General features: G+C 46.5%; 1 long non-coding RNA gene and 1 other non-coding gene across 2 annotated transcripts; one reads left to right on the forward strand and one right to left on the reverse strand.

Moving 5' to 3' along the window:
• Positions 1-72, reverse strand: TRNAE-UUC (transfer RNA glutamic acid (anticodon UUC)). The gene has a single exon. It is a non-coding gene; the product is annotated as a tRNA-Glu (tRNA).
• A 284-nt stretch (positions 73-356) lies between these two features.
• Positions 357-8,228, forward strand: LOC138437660 (uncharacterized). The gene is made up of 3 exons (XR_011256101.1): positions 357-393; positions 4,158-4,215; positions 7,704-8,228. It is a non-coding gene; the product is annotated as an uncharacterized lncRNA (long non-coding RNA).
• Positions 8,229-15,467: the final 7,239 nt, after the last annotated feature.

The following is a 15,467-nucleotide window of genomic DNA, read 5'->3' on the forward strand; positions in this document are numbered from 1 at the left end:
TTCCTTGACCAGGGGTTGAACCTGGGCCCCAGCAGAGAAAGTGCTGAGTCTTAACCACTGGACCACCAGGGAGCCCCAATCATGCCTTTTTTTTTTTTAATGCCACGGGGCTGTGGAGAGAATTAAATGAGTTAATTTAAGTGCTTGGAATAGTACCAGGCACGTGGCAAGTGAGAGAGTGAATGAGGAAAGGGCAGGGCTATTCAGAGGGGTGATTGGTTGTGGACACAGGCTGGTGAAGATGTAGGGGAGATGTATTCCCAGCACCAGAGAATAGCAGGAAGCAAGGTCTCAAGCAGGAAGAAGCCTGGGTGTGACCCAGAAAAAGGAAGTTTCCATTTAGAAATGTGCAGGCCACGGAACAAAGTATGGGATTTTATCCTCAGGATAAAAGTAAGCTACTGAGGGATTTTAAAATGGGGAGGGAGGGAGGGAGGTCATGACCTGATTTAATGTAAAGGAGGGTCATCCCCACTGCCTGTGGAGACTTTAGAGTTGGGTAGGCAGAAAGAGGCCGCAAACGTGTCCATTGGGGGAAGAATTTAGATAGGATCTCCCACCTAAGCCCAGGGACCCAGTGTTGAGAATGAGACAGACTCTGCAAATTCTTCTCCATCTGGGGTGGGCAGGGACATCACGGCCAAAGTGGAAAAGATGATTAAACTCTGACATAAAAGCGAGATTGCAGCAGATGGCCTGTGGGCCCACAGGAAAAAAAAAAAAAAAAAGAAAACAAAAGACATGATCCAAGCAATCCAGCAAAAGTTACATCTCCCCTTATAGTGTAGCACATATTACAACTTACTATTGATATTCAGTACACTGACATTAATTGAATCCTTACTTATGTGCCTGGGGTAATGTGCTGAATTCCTTTTCTCCTTTAATTCTCACAAAACCCCTATCCACTCATTCAATAATTCCCCAAATATGGATCACCAGGCACTGTTCTAGGTAGGACAGTAAAGCTTCTGCCTCCCAGAGCTGACACTCTAGAAGCAGAGACAGAGCTTAGACAAGGAAGCAAAAATATTTCAGTACATGATGAGAATTATGAAGAAATGAAGCAGAGGAAGAGGTGAGGAGGGACGGAGGAAGATGCAGCTGTTTTAGAAGTGGTGATCAGAGATGATCTCACTGGGGAGATAACTCTTGAGCAGACACAAGGATGCTGGGACCAGGCCAGCTGTGGGTCAATATGGACTCATGTGTGGAGCACCTGAGGGGGTGAGGGAAGAGCCTGTGTTCTCAGTTTCTAGAACAGTGTCTGACATACAGCAGGTGACCAGTAAGCATTTGTTGACTAATCAGTGTATAAAAAGATCAAAATTAGTATGAGATCATTTATTCAGCTTGCATTATAAGAGCCACCACTTTGCAGCAGGACCCTGTGTATATAATGATCCATTGTAAGATTCTTCAAAGAACTTCTCTTCTAGATGAGTGAGTGACTGTAAAAGTATTTTCTAAACTAAAAAGTGGAGATCCATAGTAGGCCTGCCGGCCTTTCCGTATTCATACCCTGATGTCATGTCTAGAAGCAGGAGGCATCATTATTACTGTTTTCTCCTTGGCCTTCTGTGCTGTGCTGTTCTGTCCTGTCCCTTTCAGATGAGACAAATGCCTTGTCTAATAGGAACCTCCAATGTTTTAAAAAGGGAACTAGCATTTATTGAGTGCTTATTATATGCCAGGCAATATGCTAGTGTTTAAATCATTCCTGATGCTTTCTAAGAGTTCTTTGAGACATTCATGTAGGTGGGGGAAACAGGCTCTGGGAAATTGGGTGTTTGGCTCAGTGAGCAAGTGACTGCCCCAAGATTTGAGAGCAATTTTGTGTCCTTAAGAACTCCCATCCCGGGAGGGAGGTTCAAGAGGGAGTGGACATATGTATATCTCCGGCTGATTCATGTTGATGTTTGGCAGAAACCAACAAAATTCTGTAAAGCAATTTCCTTCAGTGAAAAAATTGATTAAAAGAAAACCCTTCCATCCTTTACAGAATGGTGCAGAAAGCCTTCCCTGAGGTTTGGGTTTTCTTTTTCTCCTTCCTCCCATGTCTCTTGCCTCTGGTCTCTCTGATTGATTCAGACACTTCCTGTCCTGGATATCAGCAGCAGTTCCAGGATTTCTCCATGGGAAGGGAGTAGAGACAGCAATATGGTGGAAAGGAGGGGGATCCCTGGGCTTGTCTTAAAGCTGTGTTTCTGGAGTAGATGCCCTGCTTTCGTTGGGGTTGTATGTTTATTGTGGGAAAGGAGCCTCTGTAGTATACTCTGAGAAGCTGGCCAAATGTGGGTGACCATATCATTTACCATCTAACTTAGGGCCCTTTGGGGAGAGAAAGGGGTTGTTATCAATACTTATGCCAGACAAAAGCTGTAAACTGGAACTGCTCCTTGCAAACTAGAAGGTAGGGTCACCGCAGGGGAAAGGGAAATAAAATTGGCCTCTGTTCTGGTTACCTGTTGCTGTGGAGCACATCTATCCAAAATTTGGTGGTTTATGGCAACAATCCTTTTATATTCTCTGTTGGCTTCTGTGGGTCAGGAGCTGAGGAAGGGCTTGGCTGGGTGGTTCTGGCCTTGGTTCTCTCAGACAGGTGGTTAGAGGTGCAGGGAGCTGGAGTGGCCAGGGGCTGGCTAGACAATTCTGTTTTTCTTTCTCTCCATTTAGTCTCAGGGTCTCTCTGTGTGGTGAGTTCACATGGAGAGTTTGGGTTTCAGGCTAGTCAGACTAGTCACAGGGGGTTTAAGACTGCCAGAGCACGCATTCTGACTAATAAGCTGGGAGCTGCGTGGCCTTCTACGATCCAGCCTCAGAAGTTGTGTGGGTGTGTTAGTTGCTCAGTTGTGTCCGACTCTGCAACCCCATGGACTGTAGCCCTCCAGATCCTCCAGATCCTCAGGAGGAGAGATTCTCCAGGCAAGAATACTGGAGTGGGCTACCATTTCCTTCTCCAGATGATCCTTCCTGACTCGGGGATTGAACCCACGTCTCCTGCATTGTAGGCAGATGCTTTACCCTCTGAGCTACTAGGGAAACCCCTAAGTTACATAAGTAACTTCTGAAGCCTCAGAAGTTATGTAGCACCAGTTCCATCCCTTCCCTTGGTTCCCAGCAAGTCCCAAGCCTGCTCAGAGTCAAGGCACAAGGTTCTAGAAGAGCATGTGGAGATGCTATTGTGGTCATCATAGGGGCAGAAAATCTGCCGCAGATGTCAGCTGACCTTTTCTAAGAGTCACCAGTTGGTTGTCTGCAAACGTGTGGCTGATGAGCTGGGGACACATCAAATTCCAGACAGAGTGTCTGAGCAAGTCTGGCTGAGGGGAGGCCTGGAATATGTCCATGGTTTATCATGGGAAACTGGTCACAGGGAATGGAGGAGGGAATGGAGATGTAAAAGGGGGAGGGTCTAGGAGCCAGAGCTGGTGCTGTCCAGGGGGCTGAAGTGTCACCCCCATTTCCTGGGCCAGAATGGCCCCTCAAGCTGCCTCTCCTGATAGATGCTTCTTCAGAAAAACGCTGCCTGTTGTTCTGACTCTCCTATCATGATCGTAAATCCTCACAGAGCTTTTACTGCAGGAAAGTAAGTGCTGGTCAGGCCAACAAAAGCACCGGGTCCTGCCGGCGGCTGTATTGCTTGTGCTTTCTATCAAATAGATCATCTGTTTATGCATCAGCCCTGCTTTGTGTGCACACTTACCCTGAACTGCGATGGGCTCACCAAGGTCTCCTCTGGGGGCCTGCCAGTGTGGCCAGCCCCATTCCAGTGCAGCAACCTTGTGTGCCTTCTAGGAACCAACACAGGAGTTACTGTCCCATTTTGCAGATGGGAAAACAGAAATGTAGTCAAGAGGAATGTTTTGCCCAAGGTCAGCCAGCTGGTAAATGTGCAATTGGAATGCACCCGGGATTGCCTGAAACCAGGCTGGCCTCTCATACAGTTCCAAGGTCCAGATAAGCTCTGAAAACCACAAGCTGTCTCATGAAGTTGAGGACAGCATCTGATGGCAAACCTGATATGAAGTGGATATGTTGTTATTTACTTTTTAAAGAGTTTTTGTTTTTGATGTGGACCTTTTAAAAAGTCTTTTATTGAATCTATTGCAATATTGTTTCTATATTTTATGTTTTGTTTTTTTTTTGGCCTCCAGGCATGTGGGATTTCAGCTCCTGGACCAGGGATTAAACCCACATGCCCTGCATTAGAAGGTGAGGTTTTAACCACTGGACCACCAGGGAAGTCCCTGGACATGAAGTTATTTATAGTTGTTCTTATCCCTCTTAGTATGAATATGTATACATTTTTCTGGATAGGAATAATGAGTTTATGAAGGGTTTATGGGATTCTGCCCCAGAACTTGCTGGGCAATTGTGTAATATATGGTAGACTCACTGTATAAACATTTCTGAAGTCCACAGAATTCTGTTAGCAAGCACATTGAGTGTTTCAGGTCAGGAACTATGAACTTGTACCACACTTTTCTGTCTCAGAGATATAGAAGGCACTACCCCCGATTTACAGATGAGAAAGACTGAGGATGGGGGAAGTGGTACCCAAGGCAGATTCCGTGAAATTGCAGCATTTTATCATCCTGTAGGAGTGTGCTGGGGGGAAGGGAAGCCTTTGAATCACCAGCCCACCTCAGCCTCCTAAGAGCCTTGTTGCCCCAGCAAAAATTTAAAAATAGAAAACCTGGAAGGATTAAAGCATCCCAAAGGATGCTTCAGGTCACCGGAAGAAAGGGAGGTTTGCTATAGGTTCTGTTGGTTGGCATTCAAATTTATTTATTTTTTAAAAATCTCAGCTGGATGTACACTCACCCATCACAGGATCAGTTCTCAGAATAGAGAGGTGCCTGTTGACTCGCCCACCCCACTTCCTGCCAGTGCGGGCATATCTCCAAGTGCTGAGCCATCCACTTCTCTGCTGTGGCCTGAGATATATCAGGATTTGCAGCCCTGGTGACGGGAGACAAAATAGACTCCCATTTCCTTTGGAACCATTTAGCTACTTGAGAGAGTGCTTGACTGTTGCAATGAGATGATCAAGAATCAGGCTTCTCCTGGCTTCTCTCTGCCCTATACATTTTCCCTTGTTGGAAACTGGGATTTGGTGTTCTGGGAAAAGAGATAAACACCAATTCTGGCTTGGTCTACCTGTGTAGTGTTGGACAGCATCCCTCTGTGAAGCTAACGTTCGGTTTCTGCATGCTTGTGTTGTTTTCTGTGCCACTTGTTGTGGTTCCCACTGTCCTTAAAACTGGAAACGATGCCTGGCAGCTTCCCAGAGAGCATTATCAGGGCTATGTAACTGCAAGAGATATTTAAGGAAGGTGGGGAGTCTCATGGGGCAAGGTGGTATCATGCGAGACAAACAGACATTGGTGGAGACAGACTGCCTGAATTTGAATCCTAGGTTATTGCTAGCCACATGACCTTGGGCATGTCATGAGATTATCTGAGCCTCAGCATCCTCATCTGTAGAAAGGACAGAATCATAGTAAGTAGGTCATGAGAATTAAATCAGATAACATGAAAAGTGCTTAAACAGTGCCCAGCATGCAGTAAACACTTAATCTATGTTGTCTGGACTGGCATAGTCACCAGAAACCAGTAGGGGTTTGACTGGGCAAGTACTTTCAACATTTCAAAAGCAATAGCTTGTCACTGGTAGGGATCCAGGTCCTGAGCTGGTCACTCAGAGTTCAGTGACCTAGCCTTCCTCTCAAGTGGCCCAAAGCTTAGTGAGGAAGTAGGTAGGATTGCTTCAGGGGCTACAGTGCCTATGACGTGCTTAACAAAATGGGTTTTGAACCTACATTTATGAAGCAGATTTCAGCTAAGAAGCTGGTGCTGAGTAGGAGCTGCCCCCAGACCAGGGATTCTCTGCTTTGCCACACTCCCTACCATTCTCCATTGCATCATATCTGACCTACTTCCTGTTCATGTATGTTTGTTGCCTGCCCTCCATGGGAATTTGCAGATAAATCACAGTGCAAGGCTGTGAGTGTGGTGGAAATAGGATGAGTGATAATAATTCAGCCTTGGGCAGTCAGGAAGAATTTCCCAGGGGAGGCAAAGTCACAGCTGCTTTTCTCTAAAACCTGCGGAAGCTGCTGAACACCCTCATCTTTATGGTTCAAGGACAGGCATAGAGGACACAGGCAGAGCCGGCAGGGATCTCTGACATAAAGCCACCAAAGCTAAGTGGCCTGTTTGAGGTCATTCAGCCAGCAGATGGCACAACTAGGGCTAGAATCAGGACTGCCAACCAAAAATAGTTGTGGGCCTTGGCAGTCAGGTGAATTTGTACTCTGGCGTCTTGTACTGGAAGCCTGTCTCTGCCACTTACTTGCAATATGACCTTGGCTAAGTTGTTTCATCTCCTTAAACCTCGGTTTCTTCATCTGTAAAAAGGGCTAAGCATTCTGACCTCAAAGGAGCATCCTGAGGGCCAAATAATGAGAAACTGAATAGGGAGACAGCCGCAAAGTCAAGAGGACTCTTGACATGTGGGGGTCATCACGATTATTGCAAACTAGCCACCATCCCCCTACAGGTCTGCCACCATCTGTTCGGCAGAGACCTTGAAGGGGACCCATCCCCCATCTGCCTTATCCAGTTCCTTGTGGTAGCATGCTTGGCCTTCTTCCAGTTGTGGACCTAGGATGGGAGTGTTTGGGAATTCTCGGACCTTGAATGTGAGCGGGACTCTGGGTGCAGAGCTCCAGGGCTCCCCTCTTCCAGGAGCTGCCAAAGTCTAAGGAGGTACTGAGCTAGAGATGGGAATGAAGCAGAATTTCCTGGGAAAAAGAGCAGAAATGTCAATAATTCCTTAATTTTCTTCAAGACTGCCAGCTGGGGGACCTTGAAATTGCCAGTCTGTGGCTGAAACTATTAAGACAGAATAGCACTGACAACCTCGATTTGGGGGGTCACCTTGTGCTGAGTTCAAATCTTGGCTTTTCTCCATACTAGTTGAGTGTGTCTTTTGGCAAAATTCCAAGCTTTCCTAAGCCTCAGTGTTCTCACCTGCAAAATGGGATTCTTTTAATTTATTTTCATTGAAGTATAGTTGATTTATAGTGTGTTAATTACTGCTGTACAACAAAATGATTCTGTTATAGACACACAAATGTATACATATACATTCTTTTAAAAATATTCTTTTCCATTATGGTTTATCATAAGACATTGAATATAGTTCTCTATACAAGAAAGACAAGTAGGACCTTGTTGTCTATCCCTTCCACATATAACAGCTTGCATCTGCTAATCCCAGCCTCCGACTCCATCCCTCCTCTAGCCCCCTCCTCCCTTGGCAACCACTCGTCTGTTCCCTACTTTGGGGAGTCTGCTTCTGCTTCATAGATAATTTGTGTCATTTTAATGTCTTAGGTTCCACATGTAAGTGATATCAGGCAGTATTTGTCCTTCTCTTTCTGAGCTACTTCACTTAGTCTGATCATCTCTAGTTGCATCCCCAAATGGGATTCTTAGAAGTAGCTATTTTATAGAGTTATGTGGAAATTAAATGGGATTGTATGGTAAAGGGTTAAGCACAGTGAGCAGTTCAATAAATTGCCAGTTGTTCGTATCATTACAAGTAGTCACAACCACCTATCATATTTGTACAGGATTTTACCATTTATGAACTAATTGTACTTTTCTTTCTTATCCCATCTGACCTTCACAAGAACTCATTGAGCTGGCCTGTGCAAGGATTATGACCTCACTGTACAGATGAGAAAACTGGAACCCAGAGACGGCAGCAGTCTGCTGAAGGTCATGCAGCTTGTGAGTGGCAGAGCCAAGTTCAAGTCTTCTCAGGTGAAAGATGGTTAGTGTTCACTGGGCCAGGCCAGCCCACCTGCAAATGTGACTAGGCTTCTCTCAACGACCTCTTCATAGAGAAATAGTCCAGTGTTGCTTCAGACTCTCGTTGCCCCTGTTTATTGTACTCTGAGCCTATACCACTTCCGGGGATGAAGACATTTCTCTTTATTCTGTGGTGTCAGACTGACTTTTCCTTGTATTTGTCCTAACTCAACCTCCAGTGGTCTCCTCCCAGCCTGATCCCCGTGGACCACCAGGAGGTCTATGTGTTCTGAGTTCTGGCCACAGGATGGCACTCCTCCCCAAGGCATGAAAAGTCCTGCCCAGCACTTGGATTGCATTTCAATGCATCAGATATTAATTAAACACCTACTATGTGCAAGTCACTGTGGCTGCTGAGGAGAGAGCTTCAGTTTGGTACTGGAGATGTGGGTTCAGTCCCTGGGCTGGGAAGATCCCCTGTAGGAAGAAATGGCAACCTACTCCAGTATCCTCCTCTGGGAAATGCCAGGGACAGAGGAACCTGGCAGGCCATGATCCACAGAGTTGCAAAGAGCCAGACACAGATGAATGAGAGCATGAGTACAGATTTCCAGAGTTCACTGAGCAGTCGACCTGCATTGCATTTGCCAAATAACCCTGTTATACTGGATGAGGTGGATCTCTCCACCCCTCAGTTTGGGGAGGAAACTGAGGCACAGAGAGGTGGCAGGGCTGCCATAAAGGCACAGGGTAGCACATGGCAGGCACTTGATGAATCATGGGTGGCAGGTTGAATGGGGTGGACCAGGCCTTGGTCTCTTCCATGCCGTCATTTGTTTGGGAGGGCAGGGACTATCTTATCTGCCTTTCTTTCCGTACTTCTAGGACTTTGCCTGGTCGAGGGCTTCAGCATACCTCTGGGTCAGGGAGAGGAGAGGCAGGGGGCTCCCTGCAGGCTGCTCAGCCTCCCTGAAGCTGCAGTGCCGAACAGCCAGCCAACTGCAGCTCCCAGGCCAGGCCTGGAAGGCTCTCTGGATGCTCTCAGGCTGAGAGATGCAGCCTCTAGGTTGGAGCTGGTAGAAGAGACTGCAAAGAGACGTCATGGCATCCACCACGAGCCATGGGCAGGATGTGAGTGACTCACCATAATTGGGTCCCTGAAGGCTGCCAGGTGGCCAAGGGGACAGGAATGGCTCATTCGTTCATTCATTCATTCAACAAACATTTCCTAAGATCCTGCTAAACATTAGGGATACAGAAAATCTATCCATACATTTGAAAAGAAAAACACGGCCCCTGTCCTCTTGGAACTTCAATGGCAGCAGAGTAGACAGAGGGTAGAGAATGAATAATACAGATTAATAGGTGCTGCTCAAAGGTCCAAGTGCCATGGCTGGGGGCGGGGTGGTGGTGGTGGTGGTGACTGAGTCCACCAGGGGCATGGGGACAAGCTACATAGAGCGGGGATTCTTTTGCAAGATCTGGAAGGATGAGATGAGTCTTAGATTATCAGGCAAAAGGAGTGCCGAGGTGGAGGGAAGGAAAGAATCAGGGGTGATAGTGAGTGCATGGGAGCAAGAACTGTCAAAGGCCATTGAGCATTTTTTAAACTTATCATTTTAATTATTATTTTTGATCTATTTTTAAAATCTGGAGTATAGTTGCTTTGCAGTGTTGTGCTGGCTTCTGCTGTATAATGTGAATCAGCTATTTGTATACATAGATCCCCTCCCTCTTGAACCTCCCTTCCACCCCCCTCATCTCACCCCTCTAAGTCATCACAGAGCGCTGAGCTGAGCTCCCTGTGGCTGTACAGCAGGCTTCCTCTAGGTATCTATTTTACATCGACCACTACATTTGAGGATGGTTAAGAGGTGCGCCCAGAGGGAGACCATGAAACCCATCCTGAGGACAGTGAACTGTGTCTCTTTGCTGTCAGGGAACATTTCAAGGCTTTTAATCATCATGCCAAGAGCTGTGCTGAACTCTGGGATCCAAAATGCAGCATTATGGTTCTCACCTTCGAGGAGCTCAGAGTTTCAGGGAATTCCCTGGCGATCCAGCCGGGGGCCTCGGTTTGATTCCTGGTTGGTAAACTAGGATCCTGAGGGTCCGGTGGCACAGTCAAAAAAAAATAAAGAAGTTCAGAGTTTCATGGAGAAGGTGGACAAAAAGCAGACCGTCACTCATGTTTCCTGAGCCCTGCCTACTTGCTGTGCATGGTGCTAGGTGCTTCCTGAGCACTGGTTTATCACCTACCTTGCAAGATAGACATTATCATCTCTCCCATTTAATAGGTGAGTAAATTGAGGCTTGGAGTGCATAAATACAGTTGTCTAAGGTCAGGGGACTAGTCATGGTGGAGTCATGGCTTGTCTTTTTGGCCTTTGAATGGTTAACTTTCAGTTCAGTTCAGTTCATTTCAGTAGCTCAGTCGTGTCCGACTCTTTGTGACTCCATGAACTGCAGCACGCCAGGTGGCTGCGACGGCGCACAAGCGTGGCCGAGAGGAGCTACCCCACATCCGAGGTCAGGGCAAAAGCCGGAAGAACCCCATGCCCGAGGGGCGGCGGCAGGGAGGAGCTACCCCACGTCCAAGGAGCAGTGGCTGCGTGGGCGCAGGAGGGCCTAGAGGAACTACTCCACGTTCAAGGTCAGGAGGGGCGGTGGTGAGGAGATACCCCTCATCCAAGGTAAGGAGCAGAGGCTGCACTTTGCTGGAGCAGCCGTGAAGAGATACCCCACATCCAAGGTAAGAGAAACCCAAGTAAGACAGTAGGTGTTGCAAGAGGGCATCAGAGGGCAGACACACTGAAACCATAATCACAGAAAACTAGTCAATCTAATCACATTAGGACCACAGCCTGGTCTAACTCAATGAAACTAAGCCACACCCTGTGGGGCCACCCAAGATGTGCGGGTCATGGTGGAGAGGTCTGACAGAATGTGGTCCACTGGAGAAGGGAATGGCAAACCACTTCAGTATTCTTGCCTTGAGAACCCCATGAACAGTATGAAAAGGTAAAATGATAGGATACTGAAAGAGGAACTCCCCAGGTTGGTAGGTGCCCAATATGCTACTGGAGATCAGAAAGAATGAAGGGATGGAGCCAAAGCAAAAACAATACCCAGTTGTGGATGTGACTGGTGATAGAAGCAAGGTCCGATGCTGTAAAGAGCAATTTTGCATAGGAACCTGGAATGTTAGGTCCGTGAATCAAGGCAAATTGGAAGTGGTCAAACAGGAGATGGCAAGAGTGAATGTCAACATTCTAGGAATCAGCGAACTAAAATGGACTGGAATGGGTGAATTTAACTCAGATGACCATTATATCCACTACTGTGGGCAGGAATCCCTCAGAAGAAATGGAACCATCATGGTCAACAAAAGAGTCTGAAATGCAGTACTTGGATGCAATCTCAAAAATGACAGAATGATCTCTGTTCGTCTCCAAGGCAAACCATTCAATATCACAGTCATCCAAGTCTATGCCCCGAACAGTGAGGCTGAAGAAGCTGAAGTTGAACAGTTCTATGAAGACCTACAAGACCTTTTAGAACTAACACCCCAAAAAGATGTCCTTTTCATTATAGGGGACTGGAATGCAAAAGTAGGAAGTCAAGAAACACCTGGAGTAACAGGCAAATTTGGCCTTGGAATACAGAATGAAGCAGGGCAAAGGCTAATAGAGTTTTGCCAAGAGAACATACTGGTCATAGCAAACACCCTCTTTCAACAACACAAGAGAAGACTCTACACATAAACATCACCAGATGGTCAACACAGAAATCAGATTGATTATATTCTTTGCAGCCAGAGATGGAGAAGCTCTATACAGTCAGCAAAAACAAGACGGGGAGCTGACTGTGGCTCAGATCATGAGCTCCTTATTGCCAAATCAGACTTAAATTGAAGAAAGTAGGGAAAACCACTAGACCATTCAGGTATGACCTAAATCAAATCCCTTATGATTATACCGTGGAAGTCAGAAATAGATTTAGGGGACTAGATCTGATAGATAGAGTGTCTGATGAACTATGGACAGAGGTTCGTGACATTGTACAGGAGACAAGGATAAAGACCATCCCCATGGAAAAGAAATCCAAAAAAGCAAAATGGCTGTCTGGGGAGGCCTTACAAATAGCTGTGAAAAGAAGAGAAGTGAAAAGCAAAGGAGAAAAGGAAAGATATAAGCATCTGAATGCAGAGTTCCAAAGAATAGCAAGAAGAGATAAGAAAGACTTTCTCAGCGATCAATGCAAAGAAATAGAGGAAAACAACAGAATGGGAAAGACTAGAGATCTCTTCAAGAAAACTAGAGATACCAAGGGAATATTTCGTGTAAAGATGGGCTTGATAAAGGACAGAAATGGTATGGACCTAACAGAAGCAGAAGATATTAAGAAGAGGTGGCAAGAATACATAAAAGAACTGTACAAAAAAGATCTTCACGACCCAGATAATCACGATGGTATGATCACTCACCTAGAGTCAGACATCCTGAGATGTGAAGTTAAGTGGACCTTAGGAAGCATCACTATGAACAAAGCTAGTGGCGGTGATGGAATTCCAGTTGAGCTATTTCAAATCCTGAAAGATGATGCTGTGAAAGTGCTGCATTCAATATGCCAGCAAATTTGGAAAACTCAGCAGTGGCCACAAGGACTGGGAAAAGTCAGTTTTCACTCCAATCCCAAAGAGAGGCAATGCCAAAGAATGCTCAAATCACCGCACAATTGCACTCATCTCACACACTAGTAAAGTAATGCTCAAAATTCTTCAAGCTAGGCTTCAATAGTATGTGAACCGTGAACTTCCAGATGTTCAAGCTGGTTTTAGAAAAGGCAGAGGAACCAGAGATCAAATTGCCAACATCTGCTGGATCATTGAACAAGCAAGAGAGTTCCAGAAAAACATCTATTTCTGCTTTATTGACTATGCCAAAGCCTTTGACTGTGTGAATCACAATACACTGTGGAAAATTCTGAAAGAGATGGGAATACCAGACCACCCGACCTGTCTCTTGAGAAACCTGTAGGCAGGTCAGGAAGCAACAGTTAGAACTGGACATGGAACAACAGACTGGTTCCAAATAGGAAAAGGAGTATGTCAAGGCTGTATATTGTCACCCTGCTTATTTAACTTATATGAGTACATCATGAGAAACGCTGGGTTGGAGGAAGCACAAGCTGGAATCAAGATTGCTGGGAGAAATATCAATAACCTCAGATATGCAGATGACACCACTCTTATGGCAGAAAGTGAAGAGGAACTCAAAAGCCTCTTGATGAAAGTGAAAGAGGAGAGTGAAAAACTTGGCTTAAAGCTCAACATTCAGAAAACGAAGATCATGGCGTCCAGTCCCATCACTTCATGGCAAATAGATGGGGAAACAGTGGAAACTGTCAGACTTTATTTTTTGGGGTTCCAAAATCACTGCAGATGGTGATTGCAGCCATGAAATTAAAAGATGCTTACTCCTTGGAAAGAAAGTTATGACCAACCTAGATAGCATATTCAAAAGCAGAGACATTACTTTGCAAATAAAGGTCTGTCTAGTCAGGCCTGGCGTGCTGTGATTCATGGGGTCGCAAAGAGTTGGACACGACTGAACGACTGAACTGAACTGATATGAACTGAGGCCTCCCTGTCCATCACCAACTCCTGGAGCTCACTCAGACCCACATCCATCGAGTCAGTAATGCCATCCAGCCACCTCATCCTCTGTCGTCCCCTTCTCCTGCCCCCAATCCCTCCCAGCATCAGAGTCTTTTCCAATGAGTCAACTCTTCACATGAGGTGGCCAAAATATTGGACTTTCAGCTTTAGCATCATTCCTTCCAAAGAATACCCAGAACTGATCTCCTTTAGAATGGACTGGTTGGATCTCCTTGCAGTCCAAGGGACTCTCAAAAGTCTTCTCAACACCACAGTTCAAAAGCATCAATTCTTCGGGGCTCAGCTTTCTTCACAGCCCAACTCTCATATCCATACATGACCACTGGAAAAACCATAGCGTTGACTAGACGGACCTTTGTTGGCAAAGTAATGTCTCTGTCTTTTAATATGCTATCTAGGTTGGTCATAACTTTCCTGCCAAGGAGTAAGCATCTTTTAATTTCATGGCTACAATCACCATCTGCAGTGATTTTGGAACTCCCAAAATTAAAGTCTGACACTGTTTCCACTGTTTCCCCATCTATTTCCCATGAGGTGATGGGACCAGATGCCATGATCTTCGTTTTCTGAATGGTGAGCTTTAAGCCAACTTTTTCACTCTCCTCTTTCACTGGAGAAGGGAAAGGCTACCCACTCCAGTATTCTGGCCTGGAGAATTCCATGGACTGTTTAGCTCATGGGATCCCAAAGAGTTGGACATGACTGAGAGACCTTCACTCTCACTTTCAGGCTGGGATGGGCTGGAGGCTCAGGATCCTTTTCTGGAGGTTTCCAGGCTGCACCTGAATGACTGTCCCTGGTGCCCAGAGCAGGGGACAGGGTAGGGTAGGAAGCCAGCATAGAGAGAGAATGTTACATGTTATACTAATATGCATGTAATATGTTAATAACATGTAGCACATGTGGACACTAATTCTGTTTGATCATCACCTCTCCTGTTTGGGAGCCCCATCTAGTAGGGCATGGAGCCTTGTGACCCAGCGCTTGGAGTCTCTGGTAACTCCCTGGTTTTCTGTTAGAACAAGGTGTTCCAGACTCATCTTGTGCTGTCCCTTCCCCAGTCCTGGCATCAGCCTTTTCTCCAAGGAGCCTGGTTCCCTCTCTGAGAAGGGCTGTTTGGGGGTTTTGGTCCTGGGTGGGGGCAGGGGGAGATAGAGGGAAGTGGCGATCTTGGGGAGAGCCCCTGATCTGGGCAGAGCCCCTTAGCTCTTATGACTTTGGACGAGTCTCTCTCCTTCCCTCGTGCAGGTAGAGTGGTTTAGAGGGCCAGTTCAATCCTTTTGAGACTCGACTGAGGCTGAGAACAAGATGTGGGAAACGTTCACACTGTGTGCCCGTGGGCTGCTGCAATGACACAGCGGAAGCCCACGGACCTGGATTCAGGCCCCAGCTCGCTGCCAGGTGTCTGGGTGACTCTCGGTGCGTTACTTAGCCTCTCTGAGCCTCAGGGTCCTTGTCTGTGACGTAGGGATAAGAGCACTTACCTGGCACGACATCCACAGGGATTATAAGAGTCGACATGTGTAGATTCTGATGTCTCTCACCTACAGCAGGTGCTCGGTGCGTGTAGATTCCCTTTTTCTCCCTCTTTAATCACGTGACTTCAGCACCCCAGGAAGTGGATGGTTTGGGAGAGGAGATGAGAAGAAACTAGGGAGGAAGAAGAGGTGGGAAATAGCAGTTCAGGGACAAATAAAGAGGAGGGAAGGTTAACTCAAAATGAGGAAGATGATTCATTGTCAAATTTGACCCACACAGAAGGCTCTTGTTGCTTGGGGGAGATGGGGAACCTCCTGTCGCTGGAGGTAAGCAAATAGAAGCTGAGATGCCGTGGGTCACAGAGAGGTTCCTGTGCGGGCTCCTGCACTGGCCAGGAGGCGGCTTCATCCACTCAGCAAACTTTGGGGACGGCTGAGCTTGTCCGGCACTATGATGGGATGAGGGGCCCCCAGGTGAACGGGAC

The sequence above is a fragment of the Ovis canadensis genome, chromosome 3 (genome assembly GCF_042477335.2).
Source record: "Ovis canadensis isolate MfBH-ARS-UI-01 breed Bighorn chromosome 3, ARS-UI_OviCan_v2, whole genome shotgun sequence".
In the NCBI taxonomy this organism is placed as follows: domain Eukaryota; kingdom Metazoa; phylum Chordata; class Mammalia; order Artiodactyla; family Bovidae; genus Ovis; species Ovis canadensis.